The sequence below is a fragment of the Aotus nancymaae genome, unplaced genomic scaffold, assembly GCF_030222135.1.
Source record: "Aotus nancymaae isolate 86718 unplaced genomic scaffold, 86718_ANA_hifiasm-v0.15.2.pri h1tg000029l, whole genome shotgun sequence".
Taxonomy (NCBI): domain Eukaryota; kingdom Metazoa; phylum Chordata; class Mammalia; order Primates; family Aotidae; genus Aotus; species Aotus nancymaae.
In genome coordinates, this window is record NW_026988442.1 from 79352792 (window position 1) to 79375000 (window position 22209).

At 43.2% G+C, this 22209-nt stretch overlaps 1 long non-coding RNA gene across 3 annotated transcripts in view; it reads right to left on the bottom strand.

Moving 5' to 3' along the window:
- Positions 1 to 22209, bottom strand: part of LOC105728191 (uncharacterized) — a 36086-nt gene that overhangs the window by 9056 nt on the left and 4821 nt on the right. Inside the window, exons 3-4 of one of the 3 annotated variants that reach the window (XR_001109961.3) lie at positions 21470 to 21945; positions 19459 to 19605 (exon numbers count right to left, since the gene is read on the bottom strand). This is a non-coding gene — a long non-coding RNA (uncharacterized LOC105728191). Of the gene's footprint in view, positions 1 to 19458; positions 19606 to 21441; positions 21950 to 22209 lie in introns of those variants that run through there. The other 2 variants (XR_010344626.1, XR_001109960.3) reach the window with 2 other exon arrangements.

A 22209-nucleotide genomic window follows, 5' to 3' on the forward strand; every position in this document is an offset into this window, starting at 1 on the left:
TCCTGTTTCTTGCCACACAGAATGCCAGTCACTGAGATGAATGTTGCCAGGGAAGAAGGCTTTTTTTTTTTTTTTTTTTGAGACGGAGTTTCGCTTTTGTTACCCAGGCTAGAGTGCAATGGCGCGATCTCAGCTCACCGCAACTTCCGCCTCCTGGGTTCAGGCAATTCTCCTGCCTCAGCCTCCTGAGTAGCTGGGATTACAGGCACGCGCCACCGTGCCCAGCTAATTTTTTGTATTTTTAGTAGAGACGGGGTTTCACCATGTTGACCAGGATGGTCTCGATCTCTTGACCTCGTGATCCACCCACCTCGGCCTCCCAAAGTGCTGGGATTACAGGCGTGAGCCACCGCGCCCGGCCCGGAAGAAGGCTTTAATCAGGTACAGCAACCAAGAAATCCTTTTGAGGACCTTCAGTGATCCCTGTCACTGGACCATCACATTCCAACCAGAGCAACTCTACCTGGAACAGGAGCGGGATAAAACGAGGCTGAGATGTCCTAGGCTGCATTCCCAGGAGGTTAAGCATTCTTAGTCACAGGATGAGACAGGAGGTTGGCACAAGATACAGGTCACAAAGACCTTGCTGATAAAACAGCTTGCAGTAAAGTAGCCAGCTAAAACCTGTCAAAACCAAGATGGTGACTGAAGTGACCTCTGGTCAGCCTCACTGCTCATTATACACTAATTATAATACATTAGCATGGTAAAAAAAAAAAAAAAAACCCACCAGTGCCACAACAGTTTACAAATGCCATGGCAATGTCTGCAAGTTACCCTTTATGGTCTAAGAAGGGGAGGAAACCTCAGTTCCAGGAACTCTCTTCTCTTTTCCTGAAAAATTCATCAATAGTCTACCCCTTGTTTAGCATATAATCAAGAAATAACCATAAAAATAGCCAACCAGTAGCCCCAAGGGCTGCTATGTCTGTGGAGTAGCCTTTGGTTTCTTTACTTCTCTAATAAACTCGCTTTCACTTTACTCTGTGGACACTTCACTCTCTTTCATGAGATGGAAGAACCCTCTCTTGAGGTCTGGATCAGGACCACTTTCTGGTAACAGCACCAGCACGAATGATTTTCGTTCGCCCAATTTCGCAAGAGCCAGTGGAGATCTCTGGTGTGGTCTCTCTCAGTCCAAATCATCCCAGGCTCGGTTGCAGATTCAGACTATTTGAGATACACACATTTCTAACTCAACAAAGTTGGAATTGAAGCTCTACCTCAAGGTAGAAGTTTCATTTGTTATTCTCTAGAGATTCTGCTAACCATGAATTTGTGAGTTTTACTTTTCTCTGAGATTAAGGGGTTGTTTTGGAATTATTCATTCGAGATTTTGATTTTCAACCTTTTCTCTTATTCAAAATTTTAGTCAGGGAGGAAACAGTTTCTCTCTGGAAAGAGGAAGTGAATCTTTGTGGTTTAAGCAAAAAAAAAAAAAAAAAAAAAAAATTGTCATTTTTAAAGCTGGCCAGATTCTAAAGCTTTGTTCAATTGATAAATTTACAAAAGAAGAGGCCAAACAAGACACTGTTTCTCCCAACCAAAAGGCACCTTAGGTGGTTAAGGTCTTGTGGGAATGTGGAGATAATCACTTACAACGTGAACAGTCTCATAGAAGTCTTTTAAGAGAACATAGAGGGAGCCTTGCTTACCCCAGTGGACATGCAGAAAGGCTGTCATCTAAGCACCAATTTTTTTGGAACCACCAAGACTTATAAAACGGAAGCACCCACTCAAGGTTGACATTTGAGGAGCTATTCCTATATATGGCACACTTGATCCAAAACAAAATCCCATTAGATACTTTTGGCTCATGCAAAAGGAAGATCTAAATTATAGGTGATTATACTTCTAAAGCTGAGTCTTCCTCCTTAAGGAGAGATTCACCTTTAGAAACACCAACTGGACTTATGTTTAATATTTACAGCTTGGAGGCCAATGTGGGTGGACCAGGAGGTCAGGAGTTCGAGACCAGCCTGGCCAATATTGTAAAACCCCATCTCTAATAAAAATACAAAAATTAGCCAGGTGAGGTGGCACATGCCTGTTATCCCAGCTACTCAGGAGGCTGAGGCAGAAAAATCTCTTGAACCTGGGAGGTGGAGGTTGCAGTGAGCTGAGATATGCATTCCAGACTGGGCAACAGAGCGAGACTCCATCTTAAAACAAACAAACAAAAAAATGCTTACAGCATTTCCTCATGCAAATATTTAGAAAAACGGTCTCATATAACTCCTAGAGACCCAAAATTATGATGGTCCACATGGAGTACCTTTCAAATACCTAGGCTTGTTCATCAGCACAGTCCATTAGAAAAAGCCAGCTCTAAAATAAAACAAAATAACTGGGATGGTACTTATTTTCAGTGGTACTTAGAAGTTTTTAGAGAAGGTCTAATAGTCATTTCTTTGCAAGTGGAAAACCAAAGATTGTCTAAAACACTTTCTAAATTGAAAAAGTCTGACAAAATTTTTCCTCCTTCTTCTTCTTCTTCTTTTGCCAAAACTTCCTTGTCTGAATTTACCTCCCTTTCCTCCTCTACCTCCTGTTGTTCTGGCTCCATTCTGGGATACTTTGTGTCTGGTAGAGGAGAACCTGCCTTGGTTATTAATTATGGTCAAAAGTGGAACTTAAAGCCATTAAGAATTCCTGTACCCCCTTCAGAACTCCATTGGTTTTGCTAAAGAATTTGAACTGAATATTTGAACTTGTGACTCTGGCTGGATTTTCTGACATACACCAATTGGTTCACATGTTAATATCAGAAAGAAAAGCCAAGACTAGCTAGCAAAGGTAAACTGCAGGAATACCGTGGAGGACTTGCATACATTTTCTGAAGCAGATCGTGAATGAGCCTGCGGTACTGCCAAGTCTTTACTAGACACTATCCCCTTAGTTTTCAAAAAAGTAGTTGATTGGAGTAAAATACAGCAATGCCAACAAAATTTTGATGAGCCTGTAATGTCATACTATGAGAAATCTGATAAAGTATTTCAACAATATTCAGGCCCATCAGAAGAAAGTTATACTAATCACCAAAATGATATTCTCCTTAACTCAAACTTTATAAATGGATTAGATGAAGAACTGGGAGTTATAATAAAGAGGCAAAACCTTGGTTGAGCTACCTCTCAAACTCATGATCTACTTAATCTTGCTGACCAAGTGTCTTATACACTAAGTGATACTGAGAGGAGACAAGGAAATACTGTGAAGAGGGTGGTTCCCTGGCAAAGGTCCCACCCTCAAACTAGGAAACCCACAGCGTGAAATGGGAACAGGCATTCCTGTTTCTGCACCCAAAAGTTGTCTTTTGACCTGCCATGCCCCCTACCCTGTACTCATATAAACACCAAAACCTCAGGTTCCATGAGCAGATGAGCAGACAAGGAGATGAACAGAAAAACAGAAGAATGGCATACCAATGCAGCAGAGAGGAGAAAGAGAGGAGTCTGACTGGGGACATTTAGAGAAGATGATCTTCCCACTCCATCTCCCTTCTAGCACCCCATCTATCCTGCTGAGAGCCACCTCCACCACTCAATAAAATCCCTGCATTCATCCTTCAAGTCTGTGTGTGACCTGATTCTTCCTGGATTCTGGACAAGAACCTGGGTACCAAGAGGGTACTGAGCTGGTTAACACTATCCATGGATGGCAGAGCTAAGGGAGCGCACTGTAACACATGCCCACTTGTGCTTCAGGACCCTCAGGCACCCACTCCCAGATGCTGCTGTGGGGCCAGAGCCCAGGGGCACTCACCCCAGTTCCTGTACCTGCCCATCTGCGTGCTTTCCCTCCATAAGGGGGTTTGAGTGCGCATGGCGGCAGAACAGATGAGTCACACGTCCTGCAAGGGCGGTCAGAGAATTCTTCCATTTTTATAACCAAGGAAGAAAGAGAAAAGGCAATTAAACAGGGAGGAAAAAGAAATAAGATCATGGGTTTACAATTTAAACAATTGTCCAGAAAATTTGTAATCCATAAACAGCCTAATAAAGTCCAAAACCAACTCAATTCCCTGCTTTGCAATTACAGCAAAAGCCTGGATGTTTCTTAAAAGAAAGAAAGAAAGAAAAGAACATGAAAAGAACAGCCACAGGCCAGAGAAAAGGAATAGGAATGCTTTGAGAAGTCAAAGTGACCATTTCTTTTCTCCTCATTAATACCTTAGGGGAAATTATACCTTGATTCTGGTAGTATGAGATGTCAGCCATCATGAAAATGGAGTTATACTACAATTTAAGGCACTAGTGACAATCTTACGGAAAAACGTTAGAGATGTTTTAAAGAAAAATTGCAAGATTTCTAAGTATGCACCTACTTTAGGAATTAAGACAAAGAACAGTACCCTTTGGAGGCAAACAGCTCTGTTTCAACCACCTTCTGCCAGGAAGCCCATCTGGGCTTTTATAATGAAGAATCCACGGTGAATGAGTTATCCCTACCTTCAAGGCTGGTAACGCTTCTGCCATTCAGGCTTCTGAGGAGAGGGAGCACCATGTTCCTCTCATCAATACACAGAGCCCAGCTCCTCCTAGCCCCTACAGGACTCTTATAAATGGTTACTTAATTGCCAGGAGCCACAGGTAAAGCTGCCATCCTGGATGAAGGTTCAAAGGAGGCAGGTGTACCTTGGGCTGGTTAAGCTCAAAGGATATTCTTTCAAAAACTGCCTAGAAACATTCTAAGCCAAGAACAAGCCACAGAGTACACTAAATCTTATCTTAACCTGAATGACTGCAGCTGCATAGCCGATAGGTGGGAAATCTTTTCATTGCAAGGAGGGGCAAACTGCTTAAACTAGCTGAAGTTGAAACATTTGTTTTGTTTTGTTTTTTAAATTAGGATCCTTAGTATGCCACAGAACCAAGCAGCAATGTCCAGCTGCATTTCAAAGCAATGGAAAACCGTAAGGAGCCAAAAAATCACAATAACTTACTGTTAGCTACTGCTACAATAATGCTGCATGACAACAAAATCTCACTGGCGTAGAACAAAAAGCCTTCCCTCCTCACACAGCTGCAGCTTGTCTGGGTAGCTCTGGACACAGCTCACTTGTCTTCTGGTTGACCACCTACGTGCCTACAAATTCCTTTCAGCAGGGTCTCACAGCTTCTCCACGCTTCGCTACTAATAGCCAGCACGTGTTCCCTTCTTCAGTGATTGCCCTGGCACTGATTACTAAGGGTGTGGGAGTGTGAAAGCCCCACTCCTTTGTCTTGAGATGGAATACACGTTTGGGAGAGTCCCACTTCAGAGCGCCCCCTGGCGTCACGCTGAGGAGGGGACTTCACTTGGAATGACACCCATGCCTGGTTTCTTCCTCCTCTCCACTCCCTCTGGAAACACTTCCTTAACGGACAATTTACACATCCCAACTCCATGCCTACTTTTGGAGAACCCAGCAGAAGACATATGGCAGAGGATGTGGATTGTAAACAAAAAAGCTTCATGGAGGAAGGAAAGGAGAAAAACTTTATTTTCAGAGGGAGAAATAATCTGCAGATTGGGGAACGCCACCTCCAAGGAAAACTGAAAGTACATGCTCCACAGAAGGGAAAAGAAAGCTGGTATTCATGCATTGCAGGGTTAGCCTTACATACATATTCGGCAGGTTTGGAGGAAATCTATGAATATTCATGAGGGAAGTTAGGAGTGTGTGCAGTGAGTAAACATATGCAATGTGCATTTCATCTTCGCTTTGAGGTGAAGTTTTAGCATGAAATTGACTCTTTAAGTCAAAAGGGAAACTATAGAGCACAAAGACAACTTGTGCACAGACTCCATGAGCAGGCATGAGGGCTGGGACTACCAGGAAAGAAAGGCCGGTTCTCTGTTGTCCAATCTGGAAAAGGGCCTCCCCTCAAACACTCTCAGTTTTTGCTTCTCACTAACTTTGACTTCCCTGTGGCTCTGCCTTACCATGTGTAAAAGTAGAAAAAGCCCAATATTCTGGCCAGGTCACCTTGAACCCCCCACCCTTGCCAAACCACTTCGTAATAGTAAACTACTTATAAGGGAACATTCTGCTTTTCCCTAATATGGCATTGCTAATATTTTGTTAGCTATAAGAATTCTGTGTTAAAAAATTTGTATATAAAACCTTGGCTCCCAGGCCTGGTGGTGGCGGTTCATGCCTGTAATCCCAGTACTTTGAGAGCCTGAGGCGGGAGGATTGCTTGAGCTCAGGAGTTCAAGACTAGCCTGGGCAACATGGCAAAACCCCATCTCAACAAAAAATGCAAAAGTTAGCCAGGTGTGGCAGCATGTTCCTGTGTAGTCCCAGCTACTTGGAAGGCTGAGATGGGAAGACTGCTTGAACCTGGGAGGTGGAGGTTTTAGTAAGCCAAGATCACAGCACTGCACAATGCACACCAGCTTGGGTGACAGAGTGAGACCCCATTTCAAAAACAAAACCAGAAAACAAAACCTTGGCTTCCCGACACAGAGTGAGCACAGAACTTCCTAACTGCACCTGTACACCTGGGGGGCTGACCAGGATGGTGAGGGACAGTCATCTGGGTGCTGCCCTCACCTTTCTATACCCCTCTCAGCTGTACAGGCATCGCCAGCTACACTCTGGGACTCCTCTTTTCCTTTACTGAGCTATAACTCTATGAATTCCAGCTTCTCAACGCTTACCTGGTAATCCTGGTGTGGAAGCAACAGATTTTTCCCACTTTTATCTGACCCTGGGATCCCTGAGCATCTATCTTAAGATTTGATAATACCCAAATTTAAGAAAAAGAACAAGTTTTAGATAAGGACACTTCTCCACCAAAACCCCAAATGCTGATTCCAACCTTGACACTGACCTTGCAGCTTGGCCTCAGCAACTGAATCCTTCACTCAATGTCTTTAGTTCACAGTCCTAGGAGAGAGTTCTGATTCATTCCCTTTGTGTTAAATACTCGACCTTAGTCCAATCTACTGTGAGTAGGGTTAGGACTGCCAGATTCACATATGACTCCCTGGGTCCACCCATAGGGGCTGGAAGTGAAGCTGAGCCTTTGAGGAGGGGTGTGGGTGGGGAGAATGGCAGGTGTTGCTAGAACAACCAATACTGAGGAAGAGATCGTGCCTCCTTTTCAATAGACATTGTTCTCCCCTCACGCCAACCCCATCCATATATCCTTCGATACTCAGCTGTGTGCTCCATCCTGCAGACTGCCTACGTTCAAGTCTCAACTGCCTCACATACGAGTCAGGTGTCTTCAAGGAAGGAACTTAACAAATTGGGCACCAACTTCCTTACCTGGAACACAGCTAGTGAGAATTCCTGCCTCAGAGGTTGCCTGTGAATTCTGTTTCCTGACACATGGTAACACTGGCAGCAGTTGGAGGTGGTGGGAGTAAAGGATAGTCCCAAGTTTGACTCCACCATCCAGGTATGTATTGAGGACATAAGTTCTTTCCATCTTCCACTCAGGAGCTTGACTTTGTGTGTGTGTGTGTGTGTGTGTGTGTGTGTGTGTGTAAATTTTACTTTAAGTTCCGGGATACATGTGCAGAACCTGAAGGTTTATTACAAACGTATGCATGTACCATGGTGGTTTGCTGCACCTATCAACCTGTCATCTAGGTTTTAAGCTCTGCATGCATTAGGTATTTGTCCTGATGCTCTCCCTCCCCTCACCCCCCACCCCCAGACAGGCCCCAGTGTGTGATGCACCCCTCCCTGTATCCATGTGTTCTCATTGTTCAATTCCCACATATGAGTGAGAACATACAATGTTTGGTCTTCTGTTCCTGTGTTAGTTTGCTGAGGATGATGGCTTCCAGCTTCATCCATATCTGTGCAAAACACTCCTCAGCAAATGCAAAAGAATGGAAACCATAACAAACAGTCTCTCAGACCACAGTGCAATCAAATGAGAACTCAGGATTAAGAAACTCACTCAAAACCACATAATTACATGGAAATGGAACAGCCTGCTCCTGAATGACTCCTGGGTAAATAATGAAATTAAGGCAGAAATCAAGAAGTTCTGTGGCCAACAAACATATGAAAAAAAGCCCAGTGTCACTCATCATTAGAGAAATGCAAATCAAAACCACAATGAGATACCATCTCACATCAGTCAGAATGGCCATTATTAAAAAAATCAAGAAACGGCTGGGCATGGTGGCTCATGCCTGTAATCCCAGCATTCCGGGAGATGGAGGAGAGCAAGTCATGAGGTCAGGAGATGGAGACCATCCTGGCCAACATGGTGAAACCCCATCGCTACTAAAAATGCAAACATTAGCTGGGCATGGTGGCACATGCCTGTAATCCTAGCTACCGGGGAGGCTGAGGCAGGAGAATTGCTTGAACCAGGGAGTTGGAGGTTGCAGTGAGCTGAGATCGTGCTACTGCACTCCAGCCTGGCGATCCATCTAAAATACAAAACAAAACAAAACAAAACAAAACTCCATCTAAAGTCAAGAAATAATAGATGCTGGCGAGGCTGCGGAGAAATAGGAAAGCTTTTATACTGTGGGTGGGAGTGTAAATTAGTTCAACCATTGTGCAAGACAGTGTGGCAGTTCCTCTAGGATCTAGAACCAGAAATACCATTTGGCCCAGCAATCCTGTTATTGGGTATATACACAAAGGATTATAAATCATTCTACTATAAAGACACATGAACATGTATGTTTATTATGGCACTATTTACAATAGCAAAGACATGGAACCAACCCAAATGACCATTAATGATAGGCTGGATAATGCAAATGTCATACATATACACCATGGAATACTATGCAGCCATAAAAAGGAATGAGATCATTCCTAGGATTATAGGCATGTGCCACCATGCCCAGCTAATGTTTGTATTTTTAGTAAGACAGGGTTTCACCATGTGGGCCAGGATGGTCTCCATCTCCTGACGTCGTGACTTGCTCTCCTCCATCTCCCAGAATGCTGGGATTACAGGCATGAGCCACCATGCCCAGCCGTTTCTTGATTTTTTTAATAATGGCCATTCTGACTGATGTGAGATGGTATCTCATTGTGGTTTTGATTTGCATTTCTCTAATGATGAGTGACACTGGGCTTTTTTTCATATGTTTGTTGGCCACAGAACTTCTTGATTTCTGCCTTAATTTCATTATTTACCCAGGAGTCATTCAGGAGCAGGCTGTTCCATTTCCATGTAATTATGTGGTTTTGAGTGAGTTTCTTAATCCTGAGTTCTCATTTGATTGCACTGTGGTCTGAGGGACTGTTTGTTATGGTTTCCATTCTTTTGCATTTGCTGAGGAGTGTTTTACTTCCAATTATGTGGTTTATTTTAGAAAAAGTGCCATGTGGCACTGGGAAGAATGTATATTCTGTTGATTTGGGGTGAAGAGTTCTGTAGATGTCTATTAGATCCACTTGATCCATAGCTGAGTTCAAGTCCTGAATATCCTTGTTAATTTTCTGTCTCATTGATCTGTCTAATATTAACAGTGGAGTGTTAAAGTCTCCCACTATTATTGTGTGGGAGTCTAAGTCTCTTTGTAGGTCTCTAAGAACTTGTTTTATGAATCTGGGTGCTCCTGTGTTGAGTGCATATATATTTAGGATTGTTAGCTCTTCTTGTTGAATTGATCTTTTTGCCATTATGCAATGCCCTTCTTTGTCTCTTTTGATCTTTGTTGGTTTAAAGTCTGCTTTCTCAGAGACTAGGATTGCAAGACAGGCCCTGCTTTTTTTTTTTTTTTTTTGCTTTCCATTTACTTGTAAATTTTCCTCCATCCTTTTATTTTGAGCTTATGTGTGTCTTTGCGTGTGAAATGGGTCTCCTGAATACAGCACACTGATGAGTCTTGACTCTTTATCCAATTTGCCAGTCTGTGTCTTTCCACTGGGGCATTTAGCCCATTTACATTTAAGGTTAGTATTCTTATGTGTGAATCTGACCCTGTCATCATGATGCTATCTGGTTATTTTGCATGCTAATGGATGCAGTTTCTTCACAGTGTCATTGGTTTTTATATTTTGGTGTGGTTTTGTTTGTTTGTTTGTTTGCAATGGCTGGTACTATTTTTTGCTTTCCATATTTAGTGCTTCCTTCAGGAGCTCTTGCAGGGCATACCTGGTGATGACAAAATCTCTCAGCATTTGCTTGTCTGGAAAGGATTTTATTTCTCCTTTGCTTATGAAGCTTAGTTTGGCTGAATATGAAATTCTGAGTTGAAAACCCTTTCCTTTAAGAATGTTGAATATTGGCCTCCACTCTCTTCTGGCTGGCAGGGTTTCTGTTGAGAGGCCTGCTGTTAGTCTGATGGGCTTCCCATTGTAGGTGACCTGACCGTTTCTCTGGCTACCATTAATATTGTTTTTTTTTATTTCAACCTTGGAGAATCTGATGATTATGTGTCTTGGGATTGATCTTCTCGAGGGGTATCTTAGTGGTGTTCTCTGTATTTCCTGAATTTGCATGTTGGCCTATCTTGCTAGGTTGGGGAAGTTCTCCTGGATAACATCCTGAAGAGTGTTTTCCAGCTCATTTCCATTCTCTCTGTCTCCTTCAGGTACTCCAATCAATCATAGATTTGGTCTTTTTACATAGTCCCATATTTCTTGGAGGCTTTGTTCATTCTTTTTCATTCTTTTCTTCTCTAATGTTGTTTGCATGCCTTATTTCAGCAAGGTGGTCTTCAAACTCTGATATCCTTTCTTCCACTTGGTCACTTTGGCTATTGATACTTGTGTATGCTCCACAAAGTTTTCATGCTATGTTTTTCAGCTCCATCAGGCCATTTATGTTCCTCTCTAAGCTGGTTGTTCTAGTTAGCAGCTCCTCTAACCTTTTATCAAAGTTCTTAGCTTCTTTGCATTGGGTTAGAACGTGCTCCTTTAGCTCAGTGGAATTTTTTATTACCCACCTTCCGAAGCCTACTTCTGTCTTTCATCTATCTCATCCTCTGTCAAACTCTGCACCTTGCTGGAAAGACATTGCTATCATTTGGAGAAGTGGCACTCTGGCCTTTTGGGTTTTCAGTGTTTTTTCATTGATTCTTTCTCATTTTCATGAGTTTGCCTAATTTTCATCTTTGAGGCTGCTTACCTTTGGATGAGGTTTTTGTGGGGACTTTCTTTTTTTCTTGCCTTCCATTTGCTTGGTAAATTTTCCTCCATCCCTTTATTTTGAGCCTATGTGTGTCTTTGCATGTGAGATAAGTTTCTCAAATACAGCACACCGATGGGTCTTGATGGTATTGTTGTTGCTTTCTGGTTTTTTGTTTTTGTTTTTGTTTCAATGTTCAGGTCCCTCTTCTGTAGGGCTGCTGCAGTTTGCTGGGGGTTCACTTCAGGCCCTATTCATCTGGTTCGCTCTTGCACCTGGAGATGACATTCAAGGAGGGTGGAGAACACCAAAGATGGGTGCCTCCTCCTTCTTCTGGGATCTCTGACCTCGACAGGCACCAACTTGTTGCCAGTAGGATTGCTCCTGTATAGGGTGTCTGACAATCCCTCTTGGGGGCGGGTCTCAGTGAACAGAACCTGTTTAATAAAACACTTTGGCTGTCCCTCGATGCAAAAATCCTCGATAAAATATTGGCAAACGGAACCCAGCAGCACATCACAAACCTTATCCACCACAATCAAGTCAGCTTCATCCCTGCGATGCAAGTCAATAAATGTAATCCATCACATAAACAGAATCAAAGACAAAAACCACATGATTATCTCAATAGATGCAGAAAAGGCCTTTGATGATAAAATTCAACCATCTTTCATGTTAAAAACTATGAATAAACTAGATATTGATGGAACATAGTTCAAAATTGTAAGAGCTATTTATGACAAACCCACAGCCAATATCATACTGAATGGGCAAAAGCTGGAAGCATTTCCTTTGAAAACCAACACAAGACAAGGATGCCCTCTCACCACTCCTATTCAACATAGCATTGGAAGTCCTGGCCAGGGCAATCAGGCAAGAGAAAGAAATAAAGCATATTCAAATAGGAAGAAAGGAAGTCAAATTGTCTCTGTTTGCAGATGACATGATTCTATATTTAGAAAACCCCATCGTCTCAGCCCAAAAATTCCATAGGCTGATAAGCAACTTCAGCAAAGTCTCAGGATACAAAATCAATGTGCAAAAATTACAAGCATTCATATACACGAATAATAGACAAGCAGAGAGCCAAATAATGCATAAACTCCACTCACAACTGCTACAGAGAGAATAAAATACCTAGGAATACAGATAAAAAAGGATGTGAAGGACCTCTTCAAGGAGAACTACAAACCACTGTTCAAGGAAATAAAAGTGGACATAAACAAATGGAAAAACTTTCCATCTTCATGGATAGGAAGAATCAGTATCATGAAAATGGCCATACTGCCCAAAGTAATTTATAAATTCAATTCAGTGCTATTCCCATCAAACTCCCATTGACAGTCTTCACAGAATTAGGAAAAAAAACTATTTTAAAATTCATATGGAAGAAAAAAGAGCCCAAATAGCCAAGACAATCCTAAGCAAAGAGAACAAAGCTGGAGGCATCACACTACCTGACTTCAAACTATATTACAAGGCTATAGTAACAAAAATAGCATGGTACTGGTACCAAGACAGACATATAGACCAATGGAACAGAAACCTCAGAAGTCGCACCACACATCTACAACCATCTGATCTTCAACAAACCAGACAAAAACAAGCAATGGGGAAAGGATTTCCTATTCGATATATGGTGCTAGAAAAACTGGCTAGCCCTATGCAGAAAACTAAAACTGAACCCCTTTCTTACACCTCATATAAAAATTAACTCAAGGTGGATTAAAGACTTAAATGTAAAACCCAAAACTATAACAACCCTAGAAGAAATCCTAGGCAATACCATTCAGGACATAGGCATGGGCAAAGACTTCATGATGAAAATGCCAAAAGCAATTGCAACAAAAGCCAAAATTCACACATGATCTAATTAAACTAAGGAGCTTGACTTTCTTCCTTAAACTTATCACACAATAATAGCAAAATGGTTGCCAGAGATCCAGGCATCATGACCTCGCACAAAGTTGCCCAAGCCAGGGAGGAAGTGGGGTTAAGAAGAACTCCCCTCATATGTCTCTCTTTTAAAATCAAATAGAAGGATTTTCCCCACAGCATTCTGGGACACAGGGCTTACAGTACTAAATCCAAGAAAGTCTCAGGCAAGCCTGAGTTGGTCATCTGCTTCGTGTCAGAACTGGGTCACATGGCTACCCCTTCCTGCAAAAGAGGCCAGGATACAGATTATGGAATATTTTGTGTCTCCCATGGGTAGCAGTCCCTTGCAGTAGAAAAGAAAGGGACAGGAGTAGTTGCTGGATCAGAGCCTAGCGGCTTGCCATATAGGCATGACTCTTCCCTTCTTTCTTCCTGATAGAATCTCAATTTTACTCTGAAATTCTGAGTTGAAAAACTTTTCTTTAAGCATGTTGAATATTGGCCTCCACTCTCTTCTGGCCACATGAGTAAGCCAATCATAGTAGTTCTATTTCTTCTTCCTTTGCCAATGACTGATTAAGAATGGCCTTATGATGCAATCCGGACAAAGAAGTGTAAGGGGAAGCATTTTTTTTTTTTTTTTTTTTTTTTTTTTGAGACGGAGTCTTGCTCTGTCACCAGGCCGGAGTGCAGAGGCACAATCGCGGCTCACTGCAACCTCCGTCTCCTGGGTTCAAGAGATTTCCCTGCCTCAGACTCCTGAGTAGCTGGGACTACAGGTGCGCGCCACCACGTCCGGCTAATTTTTTGTATTTTAGTAGAGACGGGGTTTCACCATGGCCAGGATGGTCTCGATCTCCCGACCTCATGATTCGCCCGCTTGGACCTCCCAAAGCGCTAGGATTACAGGTGTGAGCCACTGTGTCCAGCAGGGGAAGCCTTTTTGATAAACCTTCTAGAAAGATTTTTTCAGGCTTAAAAGAGACTCAAAAAATAAAATAATCATACAATCCAGCAACTGCACTTCTGGGTATATCCCCAAAAGAACTAAAAGCAGGGTCTCCAAGAGATATTTGTCATAGCATTATTCACAATAAGCAAAAGCTAGGAGCAACTAAAGTGTCCCTTAAAGAATGATACTTTAGTGGTCATTATACAATGGGATATTAGTCAACTTCAAAAGGAAGGAAATTCTGACATGTGCTACAACGTGGATGAACCTCGAGGACACTATGCTACATGAAATAAGCCAGTCACAAAAGAACAAACATTGTATTATTCCACTTATACAAAGCACCTGGAGTAGTCAAATTTATAGAGGCAGAAAGTTGCAGGGTGCACGCCAGTGTCTGTGGGAGAGAGGGTGGGCGATGGTTTGAATGTTTGTGTTTCTCAAATATTCAGAGGGTTCACAGATGATGGCGGTGATGACTGTACAACGATGTCAATGTATTTCATTCTGCTACTGTACATTTAAAAATGCTTAAGAGGGTAAATGTTATGTTATGTGTATTACACCTTCATTAAAAAAAGGTTGGGGGAGGGTTACTCAAGGAAGGGAAGCACTTGTATTTCGTTACACAAGGTGGTAACACTTAGACACTTCACTATTGTGGGACTGTGAAGGAGCCTCATGTAGAGAGGAAGATAAAAATGATGAGAAAGTGGGAGGGTGGAGAGACCCAGGTTCTTGAAGACCATTGAGTGGCTGTCTTAAGCAGCCCGGGGCCTTCTACCTTCAGCCTTTTCATTGTTTAAACTTGTTGGGTAAGATTTTTCATTATTTGTAGGTGAAAGCATCCCAGCTGATACAGCATTCAGCAAGTGCTCACTGTTATTACTTTTATATTAGCCATCCTTCTTCAGCCCTGTTCCCACAGGTCTCATTCCTGGCTATTTTCCTGAACTTTGGGCTGCTACGTTTCATATTGGTGTGCTTTTGGCTCTCATCCAAATGCCTGGCCTCTGACCACATGCAGAGGAGAGTGGTAGCTATTGTGTCCCCTGAGGTGGGGGTAAGGGACACTCCATGCAGCCTAGCTCATCTTGTTCTGAAAACATCACCCCCTCTTTTTTTGCACAGAGCCCCTTCCACATGGGCCTCCTTTGATCAAATGTGGGCACATGATTCAGGTCTAGTTAATCAATGCCCTTCCAAGGATTTGGCCTGAAACTGTCAGAGAAGAGGCTCTTGTCTCATGGGGTTTCTACAGATGTGCATCACATAAGCCGGGAGCTGCTAGTACCCCCTAGCCCCCTCTGGTTCATCAGTCCCAGCAGCTGCATGCCAGATTCTGCCAGCTTCTGTCACCACCAGCCAGCTTAAAGAGTCCCTTAATGTGGCATCTGCAAACTCCACCCAGCCCAAAGTCTGACCCGATAAGAACCACACTAGAAGCCCTCACCCCCCTGTAGAAGCTGGAAACAGCCCATGACTCTGCATCCAGGTAAAAGAGCCTGGGAAGGGTGGGAACTGAGCTGCGGCCTCTGTCATCTCTCAGACCTGTAGTTCCCCCTTCATCCTTTCTGAGGATGACAGGGTAGCACCAGACCTCAGGCACTGGCAGGGAGCCCTGATGCTTTTTTCTGGTTTCCGTGCATCATTCTTCCCCAGGGATGAACTTTAATATCTATTCTCAAATAGATTCTACAAAATGACAATGAAGACAGACAAAAGCTGGGGGCATTCCACGCAGCCCAGCTCATCTGGTTTCTCACCCCTGGTCACCAACCCAGGCTGGAGTCAGTCTTCAGATTGTCAAGTCCAGTGTAGCTCCCAGGCCTCCCACCTGAAGGCCTCTCAAATGTCTCAGTAATATGGCAACTGCACAACCATTAGGACAAACAAGTGGAAGAAGGATTCATTTTTACTTGAAGCTACGAGCACAGTGTAAAATTTCCCTGAGGAATTACCGGTCTCAAGTCGAGAATACCTGTGAGTTCAGGAAGAAATTTCACACTTGACTGCAATTCTTTCATCAATTCCATTAAAATCAGAATAAGCTGGGCACAGTGGCTCATGCCTATAATCCCAGCATTTTGGGAGGCCAAGGGATAACAACTGCTTGAGCCTAGGAATTTGAGACCAGCCTGAGCAATGTAGTAAGACCCGGTCTCTAAACAAAAATAAATAAATAAATAAATAAATAAATAAATAAATAAATAAATAAATAAAAATTAGCCAGGCATTGTGACATTTGCCTATAGTCCCAGCTACTTGAGAGGCTGAGGTGGGAGGATTCTTGTGCCAGTGGGTGCAAGGCTGCAGTGAGCCATGATCCTGCCATTGCACTCCACCCTGGGCAACAGAGTGAGAGCTTGTCTCAAAATAATAATAAATAAATAAATATTCCATTAAAATCAGAATAGCCATTGCTAACCCTGTTCATTCTATCTTCTGAGAAATAAGGAAAAAATAGAAAAAGGAATTTTTTAAAAAAGAAATCCCAAACAAGAAACAAAGTGAGATCTATCTACTCCCAGTCTCCCCCTGAGTGCCTCTGTCAGTCCAAGTCCTCCAAGAAGAGATTTGCTGGAAGAAATCCCTGTAAAGGATAAAGAGGAGAGGGAGCCAGTGTACCTGGGGAACGGCTCCAGACCACAAGGCCGGTCTGACAGCTGTGAACCGAAAAAGAGAAGGAAGAAAGTGGGGGAAGGAGCCTCACACTGCAGAGCAGCTCTGAGAAAGACTCAGCCAGCCTGGTGCAGAGCCCCAGCATAGAGACGGCCCGGCAGAAGGTCTTGCAATGAGCAGAAAGGCCCAGCTCTAGGCCTCTGCCATGCTCAGTATTGGCTGGAAACAGCCCGGGAAAGCATGGCCTCTGTGAGAACCCTGATGGATCCAAAGGTGCAGCAGCTAATGATGGTACACCAGCTACCTCCTCGCAGCAGGTTCTCTTGGAGCGAGGTCTGAGTGGAGTCCCCTGTGGCTGCCACAGCCTCTCCCACACCTCTGCCTCCAGTGAGCCTTCCAGCGCCTGCTGCTGCTTGGTCCCTCCTCTTTACCAATCATAACCTGCCCTGCTCCCCAGTAATCTTGGATGATTAACCATGTCAATAACATCACTGTGGCAAGGGGATGCAGGGGACCCATAAAGATTAATCCATTCAACCTTGATGAAGTACCCACCTACCATGTGGGGATGCAAAGATAACTTAGGCCTATGGCTCGAGAAACTCCAAGTCTAGCCTAGGGATTCTCAACAATGGCTGCACATTACCACCAGCTAGGGGGTTTTCTAAATCAGGGATCGGGTGCCGGGCGTGGTGGCTCATGCCTATAATCCCAACACATTGGTAGGCTGAGGGGGACAGATCACTTGAGCCCAGGAGTTCGAGATCAGCCTGGCCAACATAGCGAAACCCAGTTTCTACTGAAAATACAAAATTTGCCGGGTGCATTTATGCACATCTGTAATCCCAGCTACTCGGGAGGCTTAGGCAGGAGAATCACTTGAACCTGGAGGTGGAGGTTGCAGTAAGCCAAGATCGTGCCACTGCACTCCAGCCTGGGTGACAGAGAGAGACTCTGTCTCAAATCAATCAATCATCAATCAATCAGGATCAGTTAACTATGGCCTGCTGGTCAAGTCCAGCCTGCTGCATGCCACATGTTTTTGTATGGCCCACAGCTAAGAATGGTCTTTACATTTTTAAGTGACTGAAAAAAATAAAGAGAAGGAGAATATTTCCTAACTTGAAATGCATATGAAATTTGAATTTCAGCATCCATGCACGCTGTCTTATGAGAACACAGCCATGCTTCTTCATTTACATATCCTCTGTGGCTGCTTTCAAGCTACCACAGCGACACTGAGGAGTCACGACAGAGACCAGATGGCCGCAAGCCTAGGATATTTACTATCTGGCCCATTACAGAAGGCTGCCAACTCCTGGGTGAAGGCCTTAAAAGTGTCCCTAGAATCCTGCCTCTAGGAGCTTGCTGGGACATTGGTGAGAGTTGTTTTGGAGGCTCCTCAGGTCATACGCAGAAGCCAGACTGCACAATGGGCCCAGGTTCCTGACACACCACATGCCCAACAAATACTGCATCCCACTGACCAAGAAGAAAGGAAATGATGGATTTCCTGCTGACCATCCTCTGTGTTGTCTGACTTTAAGGAAGGTTTAATCTTTTAACTAATTTAGAGGAAAAAATGCTGTCTGTGAAGCACAATGTTTATACTGCTACTTCTCTACAAGTGAATACATCGTTCCTTGTTCCTAGATGTGATCCTTCAAAGCAGACTCCAGCACTAATTCATTCCTTATGCCAAGTCCTATAAATATGTCTCATTTCTCTATCTTTCCATCTTTGCGCCTCAAATTCTATCTGAAAACATGTAATCTGAAAAGATTCTTGGACCATCTGAGATGTTGATGTCACTTTAAGATCTACAACCTCAATTTGTCACCTACATGAAATACAAGGAAGAGCCTTGTTTGGTTTGAACAAAATAGAGAAACTTGCCCTTGAAAATTTTGTCTAGTTGAAGAGATCGAAAATATACATAAATAATAAATGTATGTGTCATAGAGGCTTAAAATCCACTGTACAGAAATCCAGTATTCGCACAAAGTTGGAGTGAATGGTGCTGATGAGAGAAGGCTCTCAGTTCAGCTTCTTGCTTTGTTTTTGAGTTTTCAGAAAGGATGTCCAGTTTGAGTCCATGCTGAATCTTCAACTATCCCTTTCATCCCATAATTGCCTGCCTCAGTTTCTTTTGTTTTTCCCAGCAAATGCTTTGGAATTCTCTTCACCACCATATGTATTTTTTCTTACTGATAGTGTGTATCTCTATCTCTATCACCCCTCCTGATAGAGAACTACTTTGTGTTTTCATTTCAAAGATAATCTTAACATTTCACTTCTTCACTAATTATAACAAGAAAATTTCTCAGCCAGGCACAGTGGCTCATGCCTGTAATCTCAGCAATTTGGGAGGCCGAGGTGGGTGGATCACATGAGGTCAGGAGTTAGAGACCAGCCTGGCCAAAATTAGCTGGGCATGTTGGTGGGTGACTGTAATCCCAGCTACTCGCGAGGCTGAGGCAGGAGAATTGCTTGAACCCGGGAGGCAGAGGTTGCAGTGGACCGAGATCGCTTCACTGTACTCCAGCCTGGGTGACAGAGCAAGACTCTATCTCAAAAAAAAAAAAAAGAAAAGAAAAAATTTCTCTCAGCAATTCAAATATTTCCACAGAATAAGATGTTATTTTTTTAAGTTAGTGTTTCTCAAACCAGGATCTGAGGATAAATTATTGAGGAGGCATTAAAGTTTGCCTTTCTTGTAACCAAACATGAGGTATAATATAAAAATCCATGTTTTGACATATGGATGTGGGAATTTGGAAGCATTTAAAGAATCTACGAATGCCAAGAAACTGGGATGGTTGGACTCCTCAAGGTTTTGCTATCTTAATTGTTGACAGTAGATGCTGTGGCTCCACTAAAGCTGTTCACCATGAGCTGGTGGTTACCGTGGAAAGAAATGAGAGGTGTTGAAAAACAAGGAAAACATGAGGTACAAACCAGCAGTAGCCATCAACAAGCTCTCCTCTGAACCACGTTGGACTCACGGTATAGCTGGCGATTAGGAGAGGTCATCAGACATCATAGTGTCAACAACGCCTTCTACAAGTTGCAGGCAAGGACATTTTTGTAGCCAAGGGGACTAGCCTGTAAAAAGGGGGAAATGGGGTGCTTTTTAGCAGAAACACTAATACAAAGTACAAAATGGGGAATGGCACAGAGGAAAAGTCAATAAGAGGAAGCATTTGGTGAGGATTTTCTCTGTAACAGACACCACCGTAGCACTTTTACATCCCTGGTTTTGTTCTCACAACTCCGGAAACTTACTATCTTCATTTTATGATGAGAAAACTAAGGCACAGAGAGATGAAGTGATTGCTCAAAGACAGACGCTAGCAAGTGTCAGGCAGTGCCCACTAGAGCAGAGACACTCAGCTGTTAAGCTCCACTGCCTCTCACAAGTAAACTGCTGAAGGTATTCGGAAAAAGAGATCTCACTAGCTGGGAAATCAGGGAAGGTTTCATGGGTTGTGGGTGACAAAACATTGACAGACATTGAACAGTCAGGAATTAGGAGGTAAACGCATCTATGATAAAGGAACAAGCATAAAAAAAGGGAAAGCATTTTCTTTCCTGTTTCTTTCAGGTTTCTTTATATGTGGAACCTCTCTTCCTAGTACCCATGACAATTCTTCACTCACAGTGAACACTCAGATGGAAGGTGTAGCGCCAATATGGACAGAAATAGATCTGGGAAGTATGGAAGGCTCTCATTTGAAAAGAGCTTGGGAGCTTTTGGATCCAGCTGTGCCTGAAGCTAGCTAGACTTCCTCTGGCCTTTCCAGTTACCTGAGCCAGTGCATTTTTTTCTATTAAGGTGATTTGAGCTTTGTATTTTCTCACTGGCCACTAAAAGAGTGAAGCATGAAGAATACAGTCTGAAAGCACCCAATTGTGTTTTTAAAAAATCCCACTCCAGAACCTTTGGCAGGGACCAAATCCTCATTCTCCTCCTGCTAGCCCCACCTTCCCTTAAGACAGTGCCAGATAGAGAAAGTTACTTTGAGCATGACGAGGAGAAAATGTCAGGAATTCCCAGGCAATCCTGTCAATGGCCGGGAAGGGAACAAGCACACCACCCCTTCCTTAGGCCTCTAGAAGCCCTCCCACTAGTGGGGTCCATTTTCCAGCCAGGCCTCCAAGCAGGCAGACCCAGGCAGCCACATTCTGGAGAGCAGCTGCAAAGTCAGCCACGCTAATGTTCAGTTTGGTACCTAAATTATTTCTTACATAAGTGAAAGGAAAAGATGTGTCCTCCGGGAATATTTTCAGATGCACTCAAGAGAACAAAGCACATCATGGGATTTGTTGAGAAAATAAATCAAGATGTAGATTCCATAACCTTTTTAATGATCTAGTTCTTATAGTGTGATCTTCTGATCACAGCATTAGCAAAACCTAGGAACTTGCTAGAAATGCAAAATCCTGGGCCCTAGCCATCTTTGGTTTAACAAGCTTCCCAGATGATTTAATGTCTGTTTTAGAGAGTTTGAGAGCCACCAAGAAAAATGTGTAGGAGTTGTGGTTTACTTCATTCATTCTACAAAAGTAAAATGGTTTTTTGGTTTGCTATGCTCTATGATTTAAAGCAATTTAAAGCAGGATGCAGTGGCTCACACCTGTAATCCCAGAGCTTTGGGAGACTGAGATGGGAGAATCACTTGAGGCCAGAAGGTTGAGACCAGCCTGGACAACACAGTGAGACCATCTCTCTACAGAAGATTTTTAAAAATTAGCTGGGCATGGTGGCGCATGCCTGTAATCTCAGCTACTCAGGAGGCTGAGGTGGGAAGATTGCTTGAGCCCAGGAGGTCAAGGCTGCAGTGAGCTGTAATCACACCACTGCGCTTCAGCGTGGGCAACAGAGGATGTATTAGGGTTCTCTAGAGGGACACAACTAATAAGATATATGTATATATGAAAGGGAGTTTATTAAGGAGAAATGACTCACATGATCACAAGGTAAAGTCCCACTATAGGCTGTCTGTGAGTTGAGGAGCAAGGAAGCAAGTGGTGGATCAGTCCAAGTCCCAAAACCTCAAAAGTAGGGAAGCTGACAGTGCAACCTTCAGTCTGTGGATGAAGGCTTGAGAGCCCCTGGCAAGCCACTGGTGGAAGTCCAGGAGTCCAAAAGCTGAAGAACTTGGGCTCTGATATTCGAAGGCAGGAAGAATCCAGCATGGGAGAGAGAGGAAGGCCAGAAGACTCAGCAAGTTCACCCCTTCCACCTTCTTCTGCCTGCTTTATCCTAGCACACTGGCAGCTGATTAGATGGTGCCTCCAGGCTGACGGTGGGTCTGCCTCTCCCAGTCCACTGACTCTAACGTTAATCTCCTTTTGCAACACCCTTACTGACAACCCCAGGAATAATACGTCGCATCCTTCAATCAAGTTGACACTCAATATTAGCCATCATAGACGGATACCCTGTCTCAAAAAAAAAAAAAAAAAAAGCAATTTAATTCTGCATCAAAAAGACAAACATGTCCTTACATTTCACAGAAGTAAATGATAAGACTAGTTTGGTGCAAAGGAGTCCAGTAAATATTCCCCTTTGCAACTCTTTCAATTAATTCCAATATCACTGCTGCATAAAACAGGAGCAGCTCTAGAAATGTCAACACTGGGGGAAGGCAAGATTCATTTCTAAACATCTGTTTTTCTGTTTTTTTCTGGGGCACAGCTATCAAC